At 42.3% G+C, this 15,461-nt stretch overlaps 1 protein-coding gene across 3 annotated transcripts in view; it reads right to left on the bottom strand.

Moving 5' to 3' along the window:
- ESRRG (estrogen related receptor gamma) overlaps nucleotides 1-15,461 on the bottom strand; it is a 432,435-nt gene that overhangs the window by 351,331 nt on the left and 65,643 nt on the right. The window contains exon 2 of one of the 3 annotated variants that reach the window (XM_070401095.1): nucleotides 3,892-4,010. The exons of 1 other annotated variant lie outside the window; for it this stretch is intronic. The gene's annotated coding sequence lies outside the window, so the exon portion shown is untranslated. Of the gene's footprint in view, nucleotides 1-3,891; nucleotides 4,476-15,461 lie in introns of those variants that run through there. One more of the 3 variants, XM_070401094.1, reaches the window with a different exon arrangement.

Here is a 15,461-nt window from a genome sequence, read left to right as displayed (position 1 = left end):
TTTCCACAGCTCCGTCTTTTCTTCAATATGTGGGTGGTTTTCTAGTGCAAGTTTCCATCTATTGATTACCTGGTTTTGTTGAAGACGCTCTAGCTTGAACGCCATCGCCACAATAGTCTCATACGCAAAGAGATACGTTTACCCAGGACTCCCCTTAGACCAGAGCAAGAGGGGGTCCTACCTGGGCCCTGCACTTTAGCTGGCTCTTCTTTGACCTTCTCCATGGATCAAGAGGACGTACCCACCTAGATGTACCTCCATTCTCAACCCTGTTAAGTCCTGGGACCCTGCAATTCCCTACCTTAATGGTCCCAAGCTTACTCTGGGGAGGGGGGATTTTTAGATGAGATTAACCTTTATATTTATTTCTTTAAATATGCTTGTATTGATTTGATTCTTATACACATGTTGAATCATTCATTCAATCACGTATGCATTCGTTTAGCAGATATATAGGGATTTCTCTGATGTGCCAGTTGTTATTCTAAGCTCTGGGGACACAGCAGAGACATAACATTCTCTCCCTCAAAGAACTTAGAGTCCAAAGGGGGAAGTGAGCAATAAAAAAATGCAAACACGATATTCTGAGAGCGGTAACGCAATTTTGGAGGTACTCCTTAAACAATGAATGAATGAATGTGGAAATCCTTTATGGCAACCAAGAAACTTTATTTTTGGCTGGCCTTGTTTGCCACCAAATTGAAAAAAAAAATTAAACAGAGATCTCTTTTATGTTTCTATCAACTGCAGCTCCTGAACTAATCCAATGATGAGTCCACTTAATGATTACTATTTACCTAAGCACATTCTGAACTATTATCCCCTCTATAGAAATGTTCAAACAAGAACGTTAAATCTGACATGGAGAATGGATTCCTTTGAATCTGAGAGGAGGAGGGGCACAGGCACATGAAAGAATTGCCATCTTCTTTATTTCAATTTGAAATGCATCCCTTTCCTTACCCCAGATTCTAATTCAAGGGGCTGCAGTCCCATGACCATTCCCTCAAACCAGGTTCCATTGAGCCACTGATGGTGGCTTTTTAATTTCATCCTTCAGGTGTTGCATCAAGCAGAAAAAAGCTGGGAACCACAGGTCGAAACATGATTGAAGCCCCTCCCCCCCAAAGTTTTACTATCAACTGCAAAACCCACAAATAAAAATGAAGATGGGAAAATGCATCACTGAAAATCTAATGTGCAGTTGGCTAAATGATAAACCAATTTGAATTAGCGAATACTAATTGAAAAACTGCATGACAAAGTATTTTCCCATTAAAACAGAAATTTGCTAAAGGCGTTTTCAATTATTTATGGTGCTTCGGTGAAAAGCTCCACACATCCTAACTTTGCCTACTGATCGGATTTTGAGCACACCAGCACCTAGCCCAAATGACTTTAACAATTCTATGCCAATGACCTTGACGATGCTCTTCGATTTTTATGAGGTTCTTTTTTCTCTCTCTACCGTCCTCACACCTAACTGAACAGATGCTTTTCACTTGATAGCCTAATTACGATCTCTGAGTTTTAATATTTTTAACCTTATCAGGGCTTATCCGCATCCCAGAATCAGTTCAGTAGACTTTAGGAGACAAGTGGACTATGTAGACATTTTGGCCATCTAAAAGGACATTCTGGATGAAGGACTGTCTCCCTTTGAAGTTCACAAATATTTGAACGTCCTTTTAGATGCTGAGATAACGTCCTCTCCTCAAAATCAGGGCAGAGGTGGCTGCTGGGAGCCAGAATTGTGGATTCCAAGCCCACAGGGAAGGGAATATATTTGGAACATAATACCCTGTTGGTGCCCAATAAATGTTTATTAATGAGCCCCATGTTTTGACCCAGGCATGGAGAATAAATCCAAGGAAGGAAGATTATGCAAACAGACAGGAAGGTCACCCAGCCCTACATGGGGTGTGGCCCAGGGTGGGGGCAGGACCAAGGCACGCAGGTGACAGGACAAATTCTCCTGGGTGTCCAGTGGCGACCCTCGCGAGCCCCACTCCAATAGTTGCCTAGTCCATTATAAAATAGTGTAGAAGGACGTTTTAATCAGTGGCTGTTAAAATGGTTGTTTGAGAACAAAACAAAACTGCACACAGGCTCTCCTCTTAAGAGCTGAAAAGATTCTTGGGCCAGACTCCTCATGGAGACTCAAGAGTGAGAGAATCACATCTTAATGACCTCTGAGATTCATTAGTAATTGGTATGTCTGCCTTGTGTAATTGGATGGTAGAGAGCTCTCCTGCAGCCAGACTTAGAAAAGTCTGTTTAGCAAACAGATTTCGCATGAATGAGATGTGTTAGAAAGAATGACAAGTCCTGGGAAGTCACGTGATCCCAAGTGATGACACTGGGCAAGGGGCCCTGGAAAGGCAACACTTACAAAACAGTATCACCGTTCCTGATATGAAACCGAAAAGGCACGAAGCAGTTACCAAAATGCCTTGTAAGAGGCATTTGTCCTTCCCAACACTGCAGGGAAGACTGTCTGTGTGACTTGGCACCAGTCGTTAGCTATTTAAAATGATTGTTTTTAATCTAGTAAGTAAAACCGAAATTTGCTGTGGTTTCTTTTAATAAAATATTTATGATGCTAGGAAAATAGCTAAATAGCTCTGATCTGAAAGTAAACAATGGAATGGAACTACATTGATATCTTCCCCGTAGGACATACAGCTTAACACACAGGCACATAAAAGACAGTCAGGTCTAACATGAAGCTGTATTGTGTAGACGTTCTCTTCTTTAATTGAAATCGTATCTAAGGTGGCGATTACCTCTTGCCTCCGCTGCCCTCACCCTTTCTAGCCTGAAGGCCCAGAACTTGTGAATTATTAAACAATCATATTTGTAGCAGCAAATTGATTTTTGAGAGAATCCATATTGATTGAAATATTCACGACTAATGATTTTGAGGTTAAGGTGTTTAGATGGTATTGCCTCTGATGGACTAAATGGGTAGGGCTTTTCTCCCCCCTATTTATATTATTTTCCATTAATTGCTAGTTGAACTTGCTCTTCACTTTGAATCCATCCATCATACTAAAACCTGGTGCGGCCAGTTGGCTTTCTAAAACAATGCCAGGTGTTGCCGGTGTCCATGAAAAGAGGGAGACCATATAGGTGAGCCAGCTGGTTGGCATCCTAACTATGCGGGTTGAAGTCGTATTTGTAATTGTTGGTTAGGCTAATTAGGCGTGCTCTATTTCAGTAATTCAGAAGGCATCTCTACGCCACACACAACTGCCAATGAGTCACACAAGAGTCACCGGATAAGCGCACGGTGGTGAAAGCTGGGTAAATTAATTGCTAGTTATCAGGAAAAAGGAACACCAAGTTCATGGTCAAATGCACGTCACTGTAGGTCAGCACCTCTACCGTCATACCTGGTCACATGGTCACATACTATAATGACTCCCAACGAGAGTATTTGAGATGTCTGGCCTTGACTCAGTCTTTCAAAGGATTTTGTAGATGATTCAAAAGCCGCAACCCCATAGGTTATGGTCCCAGAACTTAATAAATAAGATTATCTTTATGATACCAATTCTGCAGGAAATCTGAGTGTTGGTCTGCCACTGATTGACTACATAAACTTGGTCAGCATATTTACTATCACCAGACCTCAGAAGTTCATCTAAAATAAGGTAAATAGAAGCTTCTCCATTTTTGAAGTACAGTACAGTGCACCTATACATTTTTATTGTTATAGTTGATATTTGAGTGAGAAGCTAAGCTTTTTAAGGTTGTAGAATGAGAGTCTGTGGCTCAGATACTTTCTTCCTCTCTTACCCCACATCAAAATCACCAACAAATCCGGTTGGCACTACCTTCAAAGTATATCCAGGGACCCTCCACGTCTCCCCACCCCCCCAGGCATACCTCTGGGGTCCAAGCCGCCGTCACCTCTTCCTGGATTAGAGCCGTTGCCTCCTAGTGGGTGTCTTGGCTTCCGCCCTTGCCTCTCCTCAGTCTACTCTCTAAACAGTGGCTGGAACATCCTGTACAAATGTAAGTTACATTATGTCACTCCTCTCCCCAAAACCCTGCAGGTAGCTTCATCTCCTTCACTGTACAGGTCATGGCCATGATAGTGACGTCAATGACCCTACACATGTGGCCTGCCCCCCCTTTTCCCTGACATGGCCTCTCACTGTTTTCTCCTTTGTAGATACTTCACTTGCGTCCGTTGCTGGCCTTGCTTTCCTCCATACACCAGGCAACTCCCTCCCTTTGTATCTGCTGGCCCCGTGACCAGGAGCCCCCCTTCCCAGCCGTCCACATGATCACTCCCTCAACTTCTTCTGGTCTTTTCGCAAATGTCATCTCACGGAGTCTTCCCTGACCTCCCTACTCAAAATGACCAACCCTCCTTCCCTCACTCTGTTTTCTTCCATCATGTGACATACTGTCTACTGTGATTTTTTATTTGTGTACTTTCTTATTAGAATGTAGGCTCTATGCAGGCAGAGTCTTCAGACAGTGTGCCCAGACAGTGCTGGGTCAATAAATATATATTAAAGAATAGAAGAAAGAAGAAAGGGATGAAGGAAGGGAGGGATTCCAAATAGGCCTGGATTCTAGCAAAATATTTGATTCTCACGAACCAGTAAGCATATCCCTAGTTTTAAAAAAAATATAGTTTTTTATTGATTTCATAGAGGAAGGGATATAAAGAAAGAGATAGAAACATCACTGATGAGAGAGAATCATTGATTGGCTGCCTCCTGCACGCCCCCCACTGGGGATGGAGCCCGCAACCCAGGCATGTGCCCTGACCAGGAATCAAACTGTGACCTCCTGGTTCCTAAGTCAATGGTCAACCACTGAGCCATACCATTCTGGCAGTATATGCCTAGTTTTTAATGTACTATATGAGCAGGGCATATTCCAAAACTATGTTGCCATAATTGTCCCCACCCCACTGGTTATAAACACTACAAATCAGTCACAAATTCTGGTTTAACTCTTGGGCTTACAATTAAAGTAGGAAGGGATTATTATCATAATTATTATTATTACCAATAAACTTCTGTTTATTTAAAGAAAAAAAGGTGATTACTTCCAACTACGTTCGTCTTTCCAAAAACTGCTAATAGACTTGAACCTTTGAAATTCCTGATTTGACCTGAGCTTGACCCTTGCAGACAATTCATTTGCCAAGGAGGGGAAAATAAAAATAAAAATGTCTCAACATTTATTAAACTGAGACCCACAATATTTCTGTTCCTCAACCACATATACATCCGTCTCCAATGTTCTCAGGATAAAGAAGAAAAAGGCTGGTTTCTAATTTTTTAAACAGAGCAATGGGCAGCAGCACTTTAAACCTTCTCAGTTGGAAAGTGATATTTTTGGTCAATGATCTATTTTTATTTCTGCTCGGCTGTTTCTCAAGGAGTCCAATGACAAGGACCTGTCCTTCAAAGTTGTAGACTGTGGGCACAGAATTAGCATTTTCAATTACTTCCCCTGGATGAAGCACACAGGTCTCTTCCCCTCCCCACCCCCAACCACTCTCTCTCTTTTTCTCTCCCCTTGGAGGCCAGGGAGGGCAGTTTCGGGGTTACCCTTCATTTTTTATTCAGAATGTTCTCAGCAGGCTCCAAACATATTTGAAAAAGCAATTTATAATTTTTTTCCCAAAAAATAAGAACAGCATCTAGGACTTGAACATCATCGGATGTATGCTTCCATTGCCAAGCCTATCTGTTTTAGTTGACAAATTTGCTTTGTGTCATTTTTAATCCGCAGACGTATATTTTTGTAACTCCTATTGACTCTGTGGCAAAGCTAGTTAATGTGATTTTCCTGGATAAGATACTCAGGACAGTTACCCTTGCAGACATTTTTAATAAAAACAAACATCAACTGGGGACTCAGAAATGAGATCAGATTGCTTTATCAACCGAGGAACAACCATCCCTCTATTTCTCATTCTTCTTTCAATACCCTACCTGTTACCACCTTTTTAATACAACAAACTGATCAGATCAAGGACAGATTTGGAAAGGAATGACAAAAACCAGCAGCTGCTGTTTAATTTTTGGAAAAGCCATTATCCAAAAGAAAGCAAACCAGAAAGTACAGTAAGCCAGGTGCAAGGGTTGAGCTCAGGTGATGGGAGTCATAAACTGTTCTATCGTGAAGTAGTTGTCCTGCCAATTGGGTGGACGATCTTGAAGGGTCTTTCCTTTATTCTGGCTCTGGTATTTATTTGGTCGGAGAAATAAATGATTCTAACACACTTTGGAAATACATGGTACTCATTAAAAAGGCACTCACAGAATTCTGACAACACTCACTCCAATTCTTAGTTTTTACAGGACCTCTGCTCTACTTTTAAGCCTTGTGAAGACATGCTAGAGACACCATGTCCTGAGATCCAATCTCTTTGATTGCAAAGAGCCATCCTTAATCCAAGAGGTAAAAAACAAACAAACAAACAAAAAAAAAACAGAACTGATGGAATACTCAGGACATAGCTTATACCAGTGATGGCGAACCTTTTGAGCTCGGCGTGTTAGCATTTTGAAAAACCCTAACTTAACTCTGGTGCCGTGTCACATATAGAAATTTTTTGATATTTGCAACCATAGTAAAACAAAGATGTATATTTTTGATATTTATTTTACATATTTAAATGCCATTTAACAAAGAAAAATCAACCAAAAAATGAGTTTGCGTGTCACCTCTGACACTCGTGTCATAGGTTCGCCATCACTGGCTTATACCTTTGGGCGAGGATGGCATTTGTTGGGCACTTACTACCTGCTGGTTCCCTGGAGGATTCTTTACATGTTCCATTTCAAGGAGCAGACCCCTGGGGCAAAAGCACCTTAACCTCCTTCCCCAAAAGCTCGGGATCAAATTGTCTCCCCCTGTGACAAAAATTGCAAAAAGGACTGCTTTCCAGGATAGACCCAAACACCTTCTGGAAATTCATTGCCCCACAAGTCTCCCAGGACTGAATTCATACTTCAAAGCATGTTTCACAACTTATCTACCACCAAGTAATAAAAACATCCAGGCCAAGTTCCTGGGAAAGATGGATCTGATAAAAGCACCAAGGCTAATAGGGAAAGTATGAAGAAACTGTGTATAATATGCAAAATATAAATCACTCTAAACTAATACTCACTTTAAGTATGACCCAGTATGTCAGAGAAGAAAATGCTCCTAAAATTGTGTGTGTGTGTGTCTACAACACACATATTACTCCCTTGCCCCATACACTTCAACACTCCACCTTAAAGTGAAAAGAAGCTGGAAAGAATTAAACTAAGATGCTATTCCATGAAGCTGCAAGTGCATAACTATTGGGTGAATCTCTAAACCATGACAATGCCATTGGCTGTTTTATTAAGTTTACCTTTAGCAGGTGTAACCTTCATAACCAGGCATCTCCGCTGGTCTGACATTTACAAGGCAATATCTTTAAAAAGCAATAGCCTTCAATGTTGAGCCACCTCTTAATTATGGGTCCATTGAACAAAGGTAGCATTCATCTCTTCGTTTCACAAAGACAGACAACTAGCGCACTGGTAGCAGTTTTTATTGGTAGGAAACCAAGTGCCACTTAGATTCACTTTTATTACTCTTCAATAATGAGGTTTGTGTTTCGTTTTGTGCTTAAACGATGGATTATACTCAAATGAATCTGTCTTTCCCCTCATTATTATTACTCTTATGACTTTCCTAAGAGAGGAAAAAGAGTATGTTTAGGTACATTTCATTCTATCCTGCCTTAAATCAAGTGCTCTCGAGGGAAAATAAGCCACTCTGGAGCTCTCCCCACCCCACCTCCTATTAGTTGAGTCACTGTGGACTCCAGAGAATGAAGCATCTATAGCAACATGGAATAATTTCCTCTTATATGATGTTCAGAACTTTTTACATTTATATTCACAAAAGGATTAAAGGCATCTCTTTTTCTTTTATGTCTGCTTATTGCATTGTTTGGAGAAATTCTGGAAGTAGTATTGAAGCAATAAATTATATATTTGCTCCATTATTGGCTTAAATCTTTTTTAGGAGGAACTTCCTTTGCCCCCCTCTAGACTCACAGATTCCCTCTGCCTTGTCTGTCAAGCCCTGAGGAGTCAAGTTCTAAAGCAACCTAACAGAATTAGGAGGAAAATTGCTTACCAACTAGACACTACGCAAACTAATGTTCCAGGGAGGACTTCTACTTTTGTTTTTATCCTCATTTTTGTTTTTCTTGTTAACATCATTAAGAAATAGTTGGACAAGTTTCTGCAATAAATTTTTGGCTATAATTGCAGTGTTGATTTTACTTTTTATTTGAGTACTTTTTTCGAACCTTGGACATAGAATGTGAGAGCTGAGAAGGTCCTTGAAGATTGAGAATAAGTACAAGGCCAAGGTCCCACAGCTGGCTGGGGTCTGAGCCGCCAAGAACCTGAGTGTCCTGACTCTCTACCAGGCTTTCTAGTCCCAAACCCAATCTTTCATGAAGAACCCCATCCATGGGTTGCTAAACCCCATTCTGTCTCACCTATTTGTGAACTTGCACAGTACTCATACTGGCCTTCTGCACTGCACCATTGTGCATGGAATGATAACCTTGCTTAGTGAAATTCACTAGCTATGACCTCCATGTCTGCTAACGGCTCTTGTTCAAACACATCTCTGTGGCCCAAGTCCGAGTCATGTGTATCCAACAGACGTGTATCCAGACATCTCCAGAAACATGTCCCAAAGGAGCCTCAAACTTGACAAAACTGACAAAATTAAACTTACAATTTTTAACCCAAGTTTGTTCTGTGTTTTTTTCTATTATTATTCCTCATGCTGCTGGAGTTATGCACATGTCTGTCTTTCCACTCTGCTATATGCACAGTACTCAATAAAATCAGTGCCGAAAGAAAGAAAAAGTATATTTTGTCTCTTCAACTAATTTGTCCCTGGTTTCATTAGATTTCTCAAAGGTCATCATCCTATACAAGGCACCGTGGTCAGATCCTCTCCTCTTCATGAGCTGTGTGACCTTGGTCGGGCCACTGAAATTCTACGAAATGGAGACGACAATGGTATTCTATTCCCAGGTCCCTCACAAGGCATCAATGAGGTAATCCATGTAAATAAGTCAGAACGTCACCTGGTACAAAACAACCCATCAGTACCTGTGAGCTTCTATTATTTTACATCTTATACTGCACATCCACACAGGCAAGGGACAATAAACTGTGGAAATAAGTAAAAAGGAATCTTGTGATTCAGGTAGCCATGTCCTCGAGTATTTCGACCTCCCAGATGATTTCCAGCTGTGCTGACTCTAAAGGGTTAAGCACACATGCACACACAGGAGCATTTTCCCAACCCCCAGGCTTGTCATCTGAGGGTGAGGGTTGGGGGAGGGAGTGCTCTGGTTATGGATGTTAAATCAACAATTCCCTCTTACAACAGACCCTGGCTCCGCTCTCCCCATGTCGGGGCCTGTGACGGCTGAGCGTCTCCCAAGCATGACCAAGTGATTAGCGGGGCTGTGTCTGTGCCTCTCCTCGGTAATGGGTGCTCTTTCCATTTGCCGGGTACAGGAGCCTGAGCGCTTCGATGCCTCGCTCGCTGGCTGCCTCGCTGGCTGCCTCGTGCATTCCCAGCTTGATGAATTCATTACTCCCCATATTTTCCTCCTCCCCCCTTCAGAGAAAACCCTTCCCTAACATTTTAATTTTTTAAAAAAAGGTGCTTTTTAAACATGAAACTTTGCCATCAAGTCTGCGACAGCTGAGCTGCATCCCACACCACTTTCGGAAGAAAGAATGAATGAAGGGAAGATTCTCTAATACAAACACCCAGGTCCTGCCTCGCACTGGGTGGAGAACACGCAGGATTACGCTGGGCATGGGCTAAGAAAAACTCTTCTTTGCGATCTAAACAGGAATAAGGCAGAAGTTATGTGTCCTCAATGGGCAATGGTGTCCCAGCCTAACAACACACCTGCTGGCTTCTCCCCACTGTTTGCTTTTCCCCCCATAAATGGCCCCTGGAGCGAACCCTGCCTGCTCCTGCCACAGTGAGAGTGTCTGCTCGTCCGGGCACTATTCATGGACGGGATGCAACTGAAGGGTGACTGGGCCAATTCAGCACAGCTGTGGTTTTAGAAAGCACCTTCAGGAGCAAAGAGGAAGGAAGGAAGGTACCTGAATGGAATGGACAGCTAGACAGTAGAACCCCTTACTTATACCCGACCTATGGCGTCCAAACCTATTCTTCTCAGCCACACGACTGCTTTCCAGTAGCAAGAAAACTGCAGGGGAGAACACCACTCCACAATAAGTAACAGACAAAGAGGCTCTCTCTGACCTTTCTGAACCAAGTCCCAGAGTTACCGAACAGCAAGGACTCTGCCCACAGAAAGGGCGGCATTGCAGGCCTCAGGCTGTTCAGCCACCTGCAGGTGCCCGAAACAGTCATCTCCAATTTTATCTTCACACACACACACACACACACGACAACCAGAACCATCAGGGAACTGTCTCTAAGGGCAACGGGGGTCAAGGTTCAGAGCTCTGGCCCAGGAGTCAGACCCCCTGAGTTTGAATCCCGTCTAGCTCAGTGACCTTAAATGAGTTACTGAACTCTCTAAGCCTCAGCTTCCTCACCTGTAAAATGGGGGTGCTCCCGCACCATAAGAATAACATGGTGATGAAATAAGATAAGAATCAAGCTCAGCACCTAGTTGGCTCTTATTAAATAGCATCGAACACAGTGGCACTGACTGTTTTCCTTTTGGTCACTTCCCGCGATAGCTTCAAATATTTGTTTTACAAAAGCAAGTATCATACATCTTTCTGGGTGAAAAATTTGTTATTACCTAGAATTTTTATCTTACCCAAATATGAACTTTTAAAAATCCCTCTCTTGGGGATATATATGTGTGTGTATATATATGTATACATGTGTTTATATACATATATACACAAATATATACATATTGTAAGAATCTATCCCAAAACATTAGTAATATACAACAGCAGTGCTTTTTGCAATGAACGCTAGGTTACAAAAATGCTTCCTTCTACCAAACGATATCAAAGCGATGCTGCCTGCTATTGGGTTTCTTCTATAGCACAGAGCCTTATCCCTCAGACGGTGAAAACATCCCGAATGGACAGCTCCCCCATTAGGCAAAAGCACCCCATATCCCGCCACCCTTCTCCGAGGCACAACCTTGCTGTGGTCACACAGCATCTGAAGATCTAAATATAGGGCCCTGGTGCTGGGGGAGGGGCTGAGAGATAAGGAGAGCAGAGGTGGAGGCTCATCTGCTATAAATAACCCAGGAGCCTGACTCCATTTAGAGCTTCCCAGGTGTAGGGCTCCGGCAAATCTGCTTTGTTTCCTGAAACAAAAGAAACAAGGGCCGTGTTCAGGTTTCTCTGAGCCTCTGGCACGGAGATGCTCTTCAGTGTATTTTCTTCCTTTTGAAGAACTGAGAGCTCTAAATAAATCCTCGCGGTCCCTCGAAGCCCTTCTAATCCCCGAGCCGCATCCGCGTCACAGGTAGGGAATGGTCTGCTCACAGGGGCTGGCACCAGCTTCGTGCAGAATTGCTCCCTAAACGTAAAAGTTTTACGGGGCAGAGTTTACCAGCCGGGCACAGATCTCAGGTGCGAGTGTTCGTTCCTCTAACATCTTTGAGATGGGTGCTTTGTACAATGTTTGGCAGCAACACACATCTGTTTTGGGGGAGACACCTGATCATTGTAACCATCCCTATAATGGGAAAGTGCTGACTAGAGCAAACATTTCCAAAGATTCTCTGTGCAGCGAGGATGGCCCAGGTGTCTACAGAACGCTCGTCTGCTCAGCAAAATCACAACCACCCACCGCTGACTCCCCTCAACCTTTTCCTGACTCGCTGCTACAGAAAAGAACCCCTTATTGAGCCACCAGGGAATGACTTGCACAATCCCAAGCTGTTTTTTGGTGAAAAATCGGCATTCCCGTCCATTTGAGAAGAGTCTACCTGCCTGTGGATGTGTAGAGAGCCGGGAGGAGTTTGGGTCCAAAACCCGTGAATGAATTCCATTAATACATATATGTAGCTTTTTCATCTGTGACATCGATGACATTTTTTGCTTTCCTATTTCTGAATATTATTAAAGAATAAACTCAAGAATAATTTTGTACAAATCACCAGTGTATGTAACTATTGTTTCTTTAAAAAAAATACATTTTTATTGATTTCAGAGAAGAAGGGAGAGGGAGAGAGAGAGGGAAACATCAACGATGAAAGAATCATTGATTGGCTGCCTCCTGCACACCCCCTACTGGGGTTCGAACCATGCCCTGACTGGGACTCCAACCATGACCTCCTGCTTCATAGGTTAACACTCAACCACTGAGCCATGCTCATTTCTTATTAGGCCAATGCTTCCTCATAGGCAGAAGCCTGGCTCCTAGCTCAGAATCATGGTGGAACTTGCCAGCATGGTACCTCAGGTTCCAGACCCCATGGCTACTTCTACAAAACCGAACCCATAGAAATCCACATCTTTGATAACGTGTATATACGAGTATGTGTTTAAATACAGCATCAAATTTCCTTCATTCAATGTCCTATTCGGATGTGGACTCATTCATGTATGCCCAACAACAGTGATGGTTCCCACTTTCCTTCACATGAAGAGAAAAAATGTGTGCCTGAAGCTTTCTGCTTCCAGGCAGTACACCTTGATTTCCTTGGGCTTCTGCCTATGCCTCACCAGTAGGCATTTACAAAACATTTCCCACTGGACGGGGTTGGTGAGAAGAAAGTACTTCTCTATCAGTGATAGCTGGGAAGTCTGAACAGTTTCCTGAAATTTACTTGCTGAGAAAGGTAGTCTCATGCTGGTCTAGATGAACCAGGTTGCACATATGGGTGTGGGCTCGGGGAGAGACAACCTGAGCCTTTCCAATGACTCTTAGTTGAGATGTGGCTGATTAACAAGCTTCACAAATACATAATCTATAGCAGCAATAAGAAAATCTCTATATCATAGAATTGTCTACTTGAAACCTATAAAATTTTATTAACCAATGTCACATCAATAAATTTAATAAAACATAAAATAAGAAAACTATGTTATGTCCAGCAATTCTCCTAAAATTATCCAAACTCACAAAAGAATGTCATCAGAGATTTTCCCCACATAGGGCTAATTTGAAGTCACATCATCTAGATTCTTCCAGTGGGAGCAGCAAAGAGTGTAACCTGAAGGACACTATGAAGGGCAAGGATGACATTTCTAAAGCAGTGGATGGATGTTAACCAACATGAAGCCCTACCCCAGAGCATGGATGCTTTGCAACCTGAATCAATGAGTCTTGTTTGAGTTGAATAACAACACCCCTTATCCAAATTACAAACACTAAAACAAAATTACGTTACAATTATATGTGTTTAAAAATAATCAAAGCATCCCAGATGGTGTGGCCCAGTGTTTGAGTGCTGACCCATGAACCAAGAGGTCACCAGTTCAATTCTAGGTCAGGGCACCCAGTGTGGGGCATGCAGGAGACAGCCGATCGATCAATGATTCTATCTCATCATTGATGCTTCTCTCTCTCTCCCTCTCCCTTCCTCTCTGAAATCAATAAAAATATATTTTAAAAAATAAAGTGAACAACGTATTAGTCCCATCCGTATCATTCTTCTAACATTTGGCCCATTGTACCACTTTTGTATCGTAAAGTTTGGTAAAAATAGTTACTTTCTATTATTTTACACAAACCTACAAAAAACACCAAAGCAGGTGCCCTGCCATCTGAACCAGCATGAGGAGCCTTGCTCGGATTTCACCGAGTTTTGACTGTCCTCAGCTAAGCTCTCCTGAATTCCAAGGGTGATGTTGTTGCTGGTATCACCCATCATTGCTAAAACTCATTTCTCAGCAGATATTCACTGGGAACCTTCTCTGAGCCAAGCACTGGGCATACAAAGGTGAAAGTTCCTGCCTTCACAAGGCTACCTTCCCAATGGAGGAGACAGCCAATGAATCCGTGAGTGCATGCCTAGCAGGGAATTAATCATAGGATAGAAAAGGATAAGAGGGAATAGGATATTCCTCTGAAGATTAAAAAGCAGAGAAAGAATGTAGAGTGTGATGAGTCCTGGCTACGTTAGCATCCCCATAGGCCTCTTTGAGTAGGTCTCAGGTATGGTCCCAAAACAAACTACAGATTTGCACAGAGCAGAAACAGACTCTATGTGAAGCAATTTCTAGATGTATTTTATTTGTGGCCCTTACTGCACCCCATATGTGTTTCTTGGGTCTAAATCACTTTTCTCAAGTTCCCATTCATTCCATCATTAAAATACACGTAGGCTGAGACTGTCATCCTTAACTTTCTCTGGACTGTGACATGTTGCTCACAAAGGCTTAAGGGTAGTAGAGGGTTGCCAGATGAATCTGGGGTTCCCATGTGATCTGGGTTTTTTCAGAACCAATGGCCACTTTACAGACCCCCAACATTTCAAAAGGGAATGCGGGCTCAAAACACACCATTCTACCATTCTGATCAAGGATGACAGCCATTACAACAGGAAGTGCCAAGCATGTGCCAAGCACTGTGCTAGATGCTTCCAGACACTCTTCCCTCTTCACTGTATTCATGACCTCAATTACGATGGGGACGGGGGCTTCACTTGGCCACACACCCTAAACCACCAACAGTACTTAAGTTTCCAGGTTTCCAGTCTTTGGGACTCCCCTCTCACGGTATTTAAGTACTTGTGACAAGAGATTCTAAAAGCTTTCTGAAAGTCTTAGGCACTAATGGAAAAGCCTTTTACATATTTTATAAAACTAAACAAACATCAAAGTTAACAGTCAGAGGCAACTTGTTTTTTTTCTGAACTCTACAGAGCCTTGTCAGCATGGAAATCCCTCCTGTTGGTTCTATTTAAACAAGTAATGCAAGAGTCCTGAATTATGAGGGGAAAATAAGATTATACGTTTCCTGAGGGTAAAGACTCAACTCTACTTCACATTTTTGTTTTCCTGGTGCTCACACAGTTCCTAACCCTAAGTGGGTGGAAAAGAAATGTTTAATTACACAGATGTGGGAAAACAGGACAAGATTTTTAACCACACAAAACACTCAGCTTTTGTTGATTTTCTTGTAAACATTATTAGCTACCTACAAGGTTCAATCGCAACTGGAAATTAAAAAATCTCTCTGTGTACAAGTATATGATTCCATTGTAAGTATGGGCTACACCAAACTTCCTACAACACTTTACAGACACTCCACATTTCAAAAAAGACATGCAGGCTCAAAACACACCATTCTGATCAAGGATGGGAGTCATTACAACAGTAAGTGCTAAGCATGTGCCAAGCACTGTGCTGGATACTTCTAGACACTCTTTCTTTCCTCTTCACTTTACTCATCAGGTCACTACCTGATGAGGCCACTTCTATCTAACCACCATATCT

This window comes from Myotis yumanensis, unplaced genomic scaffold (assembly GCF_028538775.1).
Source record: "Myotis yumanensis isolate MYYU_CA2020_CCGP unplaced genomic scaffold, mMyoYum1.0.hap1 SCAF_22, whole genome shotgun sequence".
Classification (NCBI taxonomy): domain Eukaryota; kingdom Metazoa; phylum Chordata; class Mammalia; order Chiroptera; family Vespertilionidae; genus Myotis; species Myotis yumanensis.
The sequence above is the reverse complement of the archived record's forward strand: the minus strand, read 5'-3'. Positions and strand labels throughout refer to the sequence as shown.